Source organism: Vulpes lagopus, chromosome 18 (assembly GCF_018345385.1).
Source record: "Vulpes lagopus strain Blue_001 chromosome 18, ASM1834538v1, whole genome shotgun sequence".
NCBI classification, from domain to species: Eukaryota; Metazoa; Chordata; class Mammalia; order Carnivora; family Canidae; genus Vulpes; species Vulpes lagopus.
In genome coordinates, this window is record NC_054841.1 from 29,212,735 (window position 1) to 29,223,441 (window position 10,707).

At 43.7% G+C, this 10,707-nt stretch overlaps 1 pseudogene; it reads right to left on the reverse strand.

Annotated features, from left to right (window-relative positions):
- Positions 1-2,937: 2,937 nt before the first annotated feature.
- On the reverse strand, positions 2,938-8,816 carry LOC121477859 (annotated as a pseudogene).
- Positions 8,817-10,707: the final 1,891 nt, after the last annotated feature.

Sequence of the window (10,707 nt, forward strand, 5' to 3'; positions counted from 1 at the left end):
GTAGTGGGTAAGATTGGTATAAGTCTCAGGGCTGAGAGAACTAAAGGGGAATTTATAAGCAATACCAATGACCCTATTGGGATGGTGATGTGAATTTATCATGGTATGGCACAACTATGTGTGGTGTCATGGAGAAAGCTCTTGGGTTCATCCAAAAATATTATTTTTGCCAGAGAGAAGTACAACAGAGAGTGGTGACAAAATGGAACCCAGGGGGAAGTAAAGACAGAAGAGATCTAATAGATAGGCAGATGAAAAAAGGACCAAAGAGCCCAAAATATTCCAAGACCAGTGCTCATGGAGTCACTGAGCAGTGAGCTGAAAGGCAAGGAGGGTGCCTCCACCAGCAGTTTTGGAAAAGTGGAGCAGATGCTGGTGGCAGTGAAGTCCCAGCTGTGGGAATGGGTACCAAAGAGACTCAAGAAGACCCCCGCAGAAGAGAATTCAGACCCTCGATATTGGCTGGGTCATCTGTATCCCCATGGGAGGCATCCATGATTGTGTCGTGGGGGAAAGGCAAGGATCCAGGTGCCAGGATCACCTCTTGATGAACAGGAGAGACCAGGAGGCCAGAGACATCAGAGAGTAAGAAATGTCAGTGACTGGAAAGAGGCACCAAAAAGTGGAGCTGCTTTTTTCTGTTAGTTTTAATATAAGATTTTGCTTGGATATTTATAATTAGTATATTAGTAATGAGTAAATGATTACATTCCTTTTTTTAAAAAAATATTACAGGGCATCTAGGTGGCTCTATTGTTTTTTTTTTTTTAAAGATTTTATTTATTTATTCATGAGAGAGACAGAGAGAGAGAGGCAGAGGAAGAAGCAGGCTCCATGCAGGGAGCCCGATGTGGGACTTGATCTCAGGTCTCCAGGATTATGCCCTGGGCTGAAGGCGGCGCTAAACCGCTGAGCCACCAGAACTGCCCTAGGTGGCTCTATTGTTGAGTGTCTGCCTTCGGCTCAGGTTGTGATTCCGGGGTCCTAGGATTGAATCCTGCATCAGGCTCCCTGGAGCCTGCTTCTATCCTCTGCCTATGTCTCTGACTCTCTCTGTGTGTCTCTCATGAATAAATAAAATCTTTTAAAAATAGATTATAAATCATAGGGAAGTCTAAAGTTTCTTAGTACCCTAGCCAAAGCCCCCAATTTATTTGCCCCATCTCCAGAGGCAGCTAGTCATCTCCCTCAAAACCTTTTTCCTATGCACATACACCACCCACTACACACAGAATATATAGTATTGTTTTTAGTGTAGGGGTGTGCACTTTATTTCTTTAAGATTTTTATTTATTTATTCATTATAGACCTAGAGAGAGAGAGAGAGAGAGGCCGAGACACAGGCAGAGGGAGAAGCAGGCTCCATGCAGGAAGCTCGACGTGGGACTCGATCCCGGGTCTCCAGGATCACGCCCTGGGCCGAAGGCAGGCACTAAACCGCTGAGCCACCCAGGGATCCCCGGGGTGTACACTTTAAAAGAAATTGTTTTATGCTCTATATACTTACTGTCCTATAATTTACTTTTTCACTCAATACTAGAAATCTACAATACCATGTTTTAGAAAAGGAGCAGACTAGTTTCGTTTTGCTGCATAGTATTCCATCATGAGAATTTACTAAATTTAATGAGCCTTTCTCAAGTTGATGGATATTTAGGTGGTTTCTAGTTTGGGCCATTACTTGTAATATTGCTGTGTACATCTGATTTTCTTTGTACACATGATGCACATTACAAAGTGCCCCAAAGCACCTGTATTCATGCATATGTTTCAGTTATGAATATGTTCTGGCACAATGAACAGAAAACTCATTAAACAAATTAGGGTCTAGGATTTTTCTGAAGATAAGAAATTAGTGGGGTTGGCTTAACTGTTTGGTGACTCCCCCTGAGATCCCAGCTCTCTACTTTCTACCCTGCCAGCCTTAGTGTGTTGTCTGACATCCTCATCTTTGGTGCCTCATCATCACCATATGGCTGCTGCAGCTCTAGACATCACTTCTGCATTCAGCTGGAAAGGAGGAAAAAGAATAGTCCCAGCCATATCTGTTCCTTGTTTTTTTTTTTTTTTTAAGATTTTATTTATTTATTCCTGAGAGACACAGAGAGAGAGGGGGGCAGAGACACAGGCAGAGGGAGAAGCAGGCTCCACGCACAGAGCCTGACTGGAACTCGATCCCGGGTCTCCAGGATCAGGCCCTGGGCTGAAGGCAGCGCTAAACTGCTGAGCCACCAGGGCTGCCCATATCTGTTCCTTCTTACCAGGTATATAAGTTTTCCCAGGAACACTCTCGGCAGATTTCCACTTAGGTATCACAGGCCAAAACTAGGTCTGTGACCACTCCTACTGCAAAGGAGACTAGGAAAGAGAAGAGAGTTGTCCTGATTGGCTTAAACTAATTCACACCTGGCTGCATTTCAGACTCACAGAGCTTCTAAAAAAACACCTGTGTTTTGGGGCACTTGGGTGGCTCACTTGGTAAAGCATCTACCTTCAGCTGAGGTCATGATCTTGGGGTCCTGAGATCAAGCCATATCAGGCTCCTTGCTCAGTAGGGAGTCTGCTTCTCCCTCTCCTCTGCCCCTCCTCCTAACTCATGCTCTCTCTCTCTCTCTGCTATCTCTCTTTCTCAAATAGATAAAATCTTTTTTAAAAAAGAAAAACACCTGTGTTTGGACCCCACTGCCAGAGCTTTGATGTAACAGTGTAGGATGGGGCCCAGATACTTATGTTCTTCAAAAGCTCCCTGGATGATTCTAAAAGTTGACCAGAGTTGAGAACCAGTGGCTTACATTAATCATGACCCTTCACCTGGGCCTGAACAGGTGTCTCTGTTAGGATTAGATTCAGGTGCAGGGAACAATGCACAGCATAACCACAGCCCAAATAAGGAATGGGTTTATTTCTGGCTCACATAAAATTTCTGTGATAGTTGGTTCAGGGCAGGGTCAGCCCCCTGTAGTGTCAGAGGCTCAGATGCCTTATGTGGTTGCCCTTCCTTGTAAGGCCTCCATTCCCAAGTTCACTCAAGATCTTAGACTGTTATTTCAGCTTTAGCCATCATGTCTGTATTCCAACCAGCAAGAAAGGGAAGAAGAGCAGAGGCCCCAGCCCATTAATGACACTTACTGAAATGTCACAGAGCATTTCTGCTTATATCCTGTGTGATACAGAAACATGTCGGCCTTTGTCTTCGAAGCTCTGGCTTTTGTTTCAGAAGGACTTCTCTAAAGATAATAAGGATATTCTCCAAATTTTTTTATGTGAAAGTTTATTGTTCTGATTTACTGAAACTTAAAATATTCCATCAAGAAAATCCAGGTAGCAGAAATATCTCAGGGCCCCCACTAGCTCAGTCAGTAGAGCATGTGACTCTTGATCTCAGGGTTGTGAGTTCAAGCCCCATACCGGGTGTAGAGATTACTTAAGACTAAAATCTTAAAAAAAGTAAATATTTAACACTGCCCCTTCCTTCAAGAGGTCTCAAATAAGTTTTAAAAGGCCACAGAATGTATATGCACACACTATGCCACTTAAATCACTTCTGCCTTCTACACTTGAAGAATTCAAGTATAAACATCAACCCTGCAATGCTGAGAAAACATTATAGCCTTCCCCCATGACTGGGTAGGTATTTAGGGTTAAGTGTGAATATTACTGTGAGGTTCCAAGTCCCTTGATGAATCAACCCCATTTCAATTTTAGACCAAAGCAGCACATTATACATGTACCTGAAGGGACTATATAGTCTTCAGTGTGTGTGTAGAGGACAGGTATGTGCCAGCGTAAGGCTGCCTGAATCACGTTGATTATAAATGTTAGAAGTCTGCTAGTGTCAGGAATACAGAAATATACACAATCTTTTTTTTTTAAGATCTTATTTATTCATGAGAGACACACACAGAGAGACAGAGACACAGGCAGAGGAAGAAGCAAGTTCACTGTGGGGAGCCCAAAACAGGACTCGATCCCAGGACCCCAGGATCTTGCCCTGAGCCAAAGGCAGATGCTTAACCACTGAGCCACCCAGGTGTCCCAGAAACATACACAGTCTTCATGTTCACAGTCTTCATGGGGATTTCGTCATAATTTCATCTGAGAGTCTCATTCAGCTTTAGTTTCTCCAAAGGCCAAATACCTTGGCTGCTTCATACAGAAGACCTTGGTGGGCGAGTCCACTCTGCTCCAGGGGGGTTTCCAGTAGGAGAGTGCCCACTGTTCCAGGCCGGTTTGGGAGCTGCAGGTTGATGTACTGGCAGAGAACAGTGCCTGGGCTGTCCACCACATTGCAGGAAGACCCTGCTGCCACCCTGTTTTTCCAGTGAGACTCAATAAGTTGGTTTGATTTCACATTTCTGTTTCACCACAGAAGACAGCAAAAAGAAAAAAAAACCCTAGTAATAACACTTCATCTTTAAAAGGTGCAATCTACTACTATTGCCTTTTGGGTTTTCTGGAAGCCATCCTCCACCTTGTTTGCTGCCATTTATACAGATGTTAAGGTTGACATATGCACAAGCAGGGCCAAAAAGAGATGATCCTCTGTTGAATAATTTCCAGATCAGACCCCTTTAACTTGTTTGTTTGCTTGCTTAAGATTTTGTTTGTTTGTTTGTTTGTTTGTTTGTTTGTTTGTTAGAAAAAGAAAAAATGCAATCCGGGGGAGGAGCAGAGGGAGAGGGACGAGCAGACTCCCCCCTTAGCCTGGAGCCCAAAGAGGTGCTTGATCCCACGACCCTGAGATCATGACCTGAGCCAAAATCAAGAGTGGGATGCTCAACTGACTGAGCCACCCAGGCACTCCAACTGTGTTTTTTCTTGAATAAGGACTTTATCTGATGTTGGAACTAGATATGGATTCAAGGGAGACTTTATGGTATGAACTCCATGTGGCTTTCAATAACATTGATACTTCTCTTCAGACTTTGCTTCCTAATAAACTATTATTTCATCTGTTACAGCCAGACTGCACTTTTCGTGAAGTTTCTGGATATGAGCTACTCCTTTATCCATCTAAGAGAACCAAAGCCTGAGCATCTGAGTGTCCTTCAAACTGCATCATTCCTCCTTTGCCTGGTCAAAGATGTACATGAGATGAATGTCCTCTTCATGCAGTTCATGCCTTCTGCAACAGTGGTCCCCCCTCTCTTGGAAGCACTCCAGCTCCTTATCCCTCAGCTGCTTGATGGACCCATCAAGGTTCCCTTCAGGGATGCCTCAGTGGCTCAGCAGTTGGGTGCCTACCTTCAGCCCAGGGCATGATCCTTGAGTCTCGGGATTGGGTCCCACATTGGGCTTCCTGCATGGGGCCTGCTTCTCCCTCTGCCTCTCTCTCTCTCTCTCTCTCTCTCTCTCTCTGTCTCATGAATAAATAAATATATTTTTTAAAAAAACGGTTCCCTTCAGAGGCTTCTACAGGACCATGGGATCAGGATCTGCCTTTAGGTGAAAGTCGTATGTGTATTTCATCTGCAGATAGTGACTTTTCAAACATTCAGTGATATACTTCTCCAAACCACATTTCTTTCAAAGGATATTTTACCAGAATGGTTTTGGGGTCTCAAATGACTCATCCACATTCAATCACAGACCATATGCAAGACACTGCACCCTCCATTTTCTTGTCAATCAGCTCCTCTCAAACATTGGGCAGTATGAGATAGTGGATGCTGAGTGTGTCCATGTCCTGGACAGAAGTAGGGTCAATCAGCATTTTTAGATTCTGGTACATCAATTCAGTAAGAAAAAGTATATAGGGGGCCATAAGTCTGCATGGGGAACAGGACACTACACAAGGTCTCCAGGGCCATAACACAGTCCTCCACCCCTTTTGCATCCTTTAGTCTTCTGTGGTTCATCCTGACATACCAGTTGGTCAAGACATCCATGAACTTGATCAGGCAAAGCACTACAGTATAGAGCCTATAAGCTGCATTTCATCTCAAAGAACCCGACAAGTGACTATACAAAGCACAGGACCCACAGGTCTATGATGTTGGCACTTTCTTTAACCATATTCTTGTTGTGAAAAAAATCCATTTCTTTGGGTGGCTCAGTGGTTGATCGTCTGCCTTTGGCTCAGGTCATGCTCCTGGGGTCCTGGGATCAAGCACCTGTGGGGAGCCTGTTTCTCCCTCTGTGTATGTCTCTGCCTCACTCTCTGTGTGTCTCATGCATAAATAAATAAAATCTTTTTTTGTTTGTTTTAAAGATTTTATTTATTTATTCATAGAGGCACACACAGAGAGAGAGAGGTAGAGGGAGAAGCAGGGTCCATGTAGGGAGCCTGACGTGGGACTCCATCCAGGGTCCCCAGAATCACACCGTGGGCTGCAGGCGGCGCTAAACCGCTGCGCCACCAGGGCAGCCCAATAAATAAAATCTTAAAAGAAGTCCATTTCTTCCTTCTTCTGCAGCTTTAGGACATTCTGGATGAAGAAGCAATAGGCATTGTACCTATTGGAGCAGCACATCCTTCAAGACATCACACGCACCCTCCTCCTTAAAGCAGAGGTTTTTTTCTGCTCTCACCACAGGGGTGTTAATCAGATGTAATCTGAAGGCATCAGCACCATATTCATGGGTGATTGGAAGTGGATCCAGATAATTCTTATTTCGTTTGCTCATTTTTTGGCTATCACTTGCCAGGATAAGCCTGTTCACAATCATATTCTTAAAAGGCAGCTGTACAAAGAGACCAGTGGCCATCATCACCAGAGTATAAAACCATCCTCTAGTTCAGTCAATGCCTTCAGCAATGAAGTCTGCAGGAAATGCATCCTAAAACTTCCTCTTGTTTTAAAATGCATAATGAACTTGAGCATAGGGCATGCCACCACTCTTGAAGCAACAAACACTTCAGAGATGCAGCACAACACTTTTCACAGCAGGAAGGGATGGTCAGATGGTCAATGCTCTCTATCTGGAGATCAGAGATCTTTGTTCCCAACAGTTTTTCAAGTTCTCCATTGACCCAAGGCATACTGCCCCCTTGAAGTCATCACTGACCCACTGTGGGATAGGAATGTTTCTGGAACACCCAGAATGTTTCTGGAAATCACCCAGTCACATACATCCTTTTGCCAATTTCCTAAACACTTTTCTCATACAAACCCTGGGACCCAGTAACACTGGCTATTGTTCCTCGGCAGCCATTCTACCATGTGCTCCACCCACAAGAACCAGCGAGGCACTGCTTTGTAAATGAGGGGAGTGTCTGGCTTCCAGCAGAAAGGGTAGCTGTGAGGAAGGGTGCTGGCAACAAGTTGGCCTTCTTCTTTCAAGGTCCTGATGATGTTTTTGTCAGCATCCTTCACATACTGTCCTGTGAAATCTGTCACTTCTGCTGTGTAACAACCTGAAGCATCCACTGGATGATATTGAAGTCCATACAGACCTGATAGTCATCAGCACCAAAAAGTGAGGAGCCTGTACCACTCCATGGCCCTCCTCCTCCTGCATGCGGCCATCAGCAAGCACAGTGAAAGCACCGTCCTCCTTACACTGCACAAAATAGTCAAACAGGGGCCTCTGCTTCTTGCCCTTTGATATAGATACCAGGAAATCTTTCAAGGATCTCATAGTCACTCTCCAGCTTATGGAGGGCTCATAATCTGGCTTCCATTAAAATGAGTAATTTTCCTCTGAAAATACCTTTAATCTTCGTATACTGCATATCTGGATTAATGCACAGGACAAAGTTACTAGGTAACATCCAGGGAATGGTTGTCTAAGCAACCAAAGATATATTCTGATCTTCCTCCAAAGGAAAAGTTACAAATATTAAAGGATCATGTATTTCCTTGTATTTCTGGTGAGATTCAAAGCTGGAAAGTAGAGTGTTGCGTGCAGTAGAGAAAGGCACAACTTTCACACTTCTACCCACAAGACCTTTATTGTAGAGTTGTTTAAAGACCCACTAAACGGGGGATCCCTGGGTGGCGCAGCGGTTTGGTGCCTGCCTTTGGCCCAGGGTGCGATCCTGGAGACCCGGGATCGAATCCCACATCGGGCTCCCGGTGCATGGAGCCTGCTTCTCCCTCCGCCTGTGTCTCTGCCTCTCTCTCTCTCTCTCTGTGACTATCATAAATAAATAAAAAATTAAAAAAAAAAATAAAAAAAAATAAAGACCCACTAAACAGATACCATGAACTGCGGATACAGAGTGTTACGCTCATTGCAAAGGTAAGTCCATCAGCTGAGTCTTGTTACAGTGGACTTCCACTCAGTAGAATATTTCATCACAAATTGCTTGGCACTGATTTTCATGCTCTATAATCCCCATTTTGGCTACATCCTCTGGTCCTCTGATTCCCAGTGTCTTATCAACTTCATGTTCCACATGGAAGCCAAGACAACTCCATCCACATCTTCTGTCAACATGAAACCCACTCTGATGAGCATACCTGGTAACTATTTCTTTAATTGTCCTTGCAAGGGATGCCTGAGTGGCTCAGTGGTTGAGCATCTGCCTTTAGCTCACGTTGTGATCCCGGGGTCCTGGGATCAAGCCCTGCATCAGGCTCCCCGCAGGGAGCCTGCTTCTCCCTCTGCCTATGTCTCTGTCTCTCTCATAAATAAATAAATAAATAAATAAATAAATAAATAAATAAATAAAATCTTTAAAAAATTGTCCCTGCAAGTATATGTCCATAGTGAGGCAGTCCATTTGCAAAAGGAGGCCTATAATAAAATGTAAATTTTGGCCTATGTTTTGATTGCTTTAAGCATTTTTGAAAAAAATTAAATTTGGACCAGAATTGAAAGATTTTCTCTTCTTCAGCAGGAAAATTCATGTTTTCTGCTTGCTGAACCATTTTGTTGCTGAAGGGTTCCCACACCAGATCACCACAGAAAGAGTCGTGTCCATGACGCTGCCGGGTGTCTCGAGGTGATATATTCTCCAGTATTTCTGCTAATGCTGTTATGGTTTTGTGGGTTATATGGTCTAGGTCATTAATTTATCTGTAATGTAGTTTTGTAAAAGATGAAAGATAAATATCTAACTTTATTTTTTTCAAAAAATGTTAGCTAATTGCCACAGTATCATTTACGTTCTTTTCTGCCAGATAAGAAATTCTACTTCTTTCAAATGCTAAATTTGCACTTACATATTAGACTAAACCATGTGAAATTGTTCATCTCTATCACCCCCTTCAGCTTTAGTTTCTCAACTATCCCAATCACTACTAAATGTCATATTATGTATTTGTTCATTCGTTTGTCTGTCTCTTGCTTAAATGTAAGTTCAATGAAGGCTAGAATTTTGTTATTTTTGTCGACTTTTGCCCCATAGGGATCTGCTAATTGAAATAATGAAATTTATCCTTGAGCCTGTTAATACATATTGATGAGCTTTTTAATGCTGGGGTATCTTTGTATGCTAGAAAAGCAGGCTTGATCATGATATATTATTTTTTAAGGATACCACTCTATTTGCTCTGCTAACCTCTATTTAAGTCTTTTGCATCTGTGATCCTAAAAGAGCTTGGATTTCTCTTTTTCTTGCTTTGCTTCCATCATCCAGGCTGAGCATTGGGACTGAGAAGCAGGGCTTTTAAAAAAGAGACAGATGGGGTGCCTGAGTAGCTCAGTCAGGTAAGCATCTGATTCTTGATTTTGGATTGGGTCATGATCTCAGTGGTGGGATCAAGCCCAAGTCAGGCTGCATGCTCTACAGGGAGTCTGCATGGGGTTCTCTCTGTCCCTCTCCTCATGCGCCTCCTCCCTGCACATGCGTGTGCATGCTCACTCTTGCTCTCTCTCAAATAAGTAAATCAATCTTTTTTAAAAATAAAAAAGAGGGACACCTGGGTGGCTTGATCAGTTAAGCATCTGCCTTTGTTTTTTGGGTTTTTTTTTTTAAGATTTTATTTATTTATCCATGAGAGACACAGAGAGAGAGAGGCAGAGACACAGGCAGAGGGAGAAGCAGGCTCCATGCAGGGAGCCCGACATGGGACTCGATCCAGGGTCTCCGGGATCACGCCCTGGACTCAAGGTGGCGCTAAACTGCTGAGCCACCGAGGCCGCTCAAGCATCTACCTTTGGTTCAAATTGTGATCCTGGGGTCCTGGGATCAAGCCCCATGTCCGGCTCCCTGTTCAGAGGGAAATCTGCTTCTCCCTCTACCCTTTCCCCTTCCTTGTGTTCTCTCTCTCTTTTTCTGTCTCTCAAATAAATAAAATTTTTTAAAAAATAAATTTAAGGGACCCCCGGGTGGCTCAGCGGTTAAGCGGCTGCCTTTGACTCAGGGCATGATCCTGGAGTCCTGAAATCGAGTCCCACATCGGGCTCCCTGCATGACGCCTGTTTCTCCCTCTACCTATGTCTGTGCCTCTCTGTGTGTGTCTCTCATGCATAACTAAATAAATAAAATCTTTTGAAAAATAATAATAAATTTTTAAAAAGAGACAGGCATGGCCTGGAAGTGGACACAGGGGTAGGAGCTATCGGGAGAGCTTGGAGTGTCCCTGCACATTCTTTCAGGACCAAGAATGCAAGGTCCTAACTGCTCTTCCTGCCATTTCTCAGGCTTGTGTTTGCAGAGCAACTTTGAGGAATGTAGTAATATCTCCCGCCAGGACAAAGAGCAAACTTGCTTCTTTCCTTCTATAAAAGAAGTGCATTCTCCAAGCTCAATGTTCTCAGATGTAACACAAACCTATTGCATGCACAGCATCCACTGAGGCCCCCCACATTGTCCCT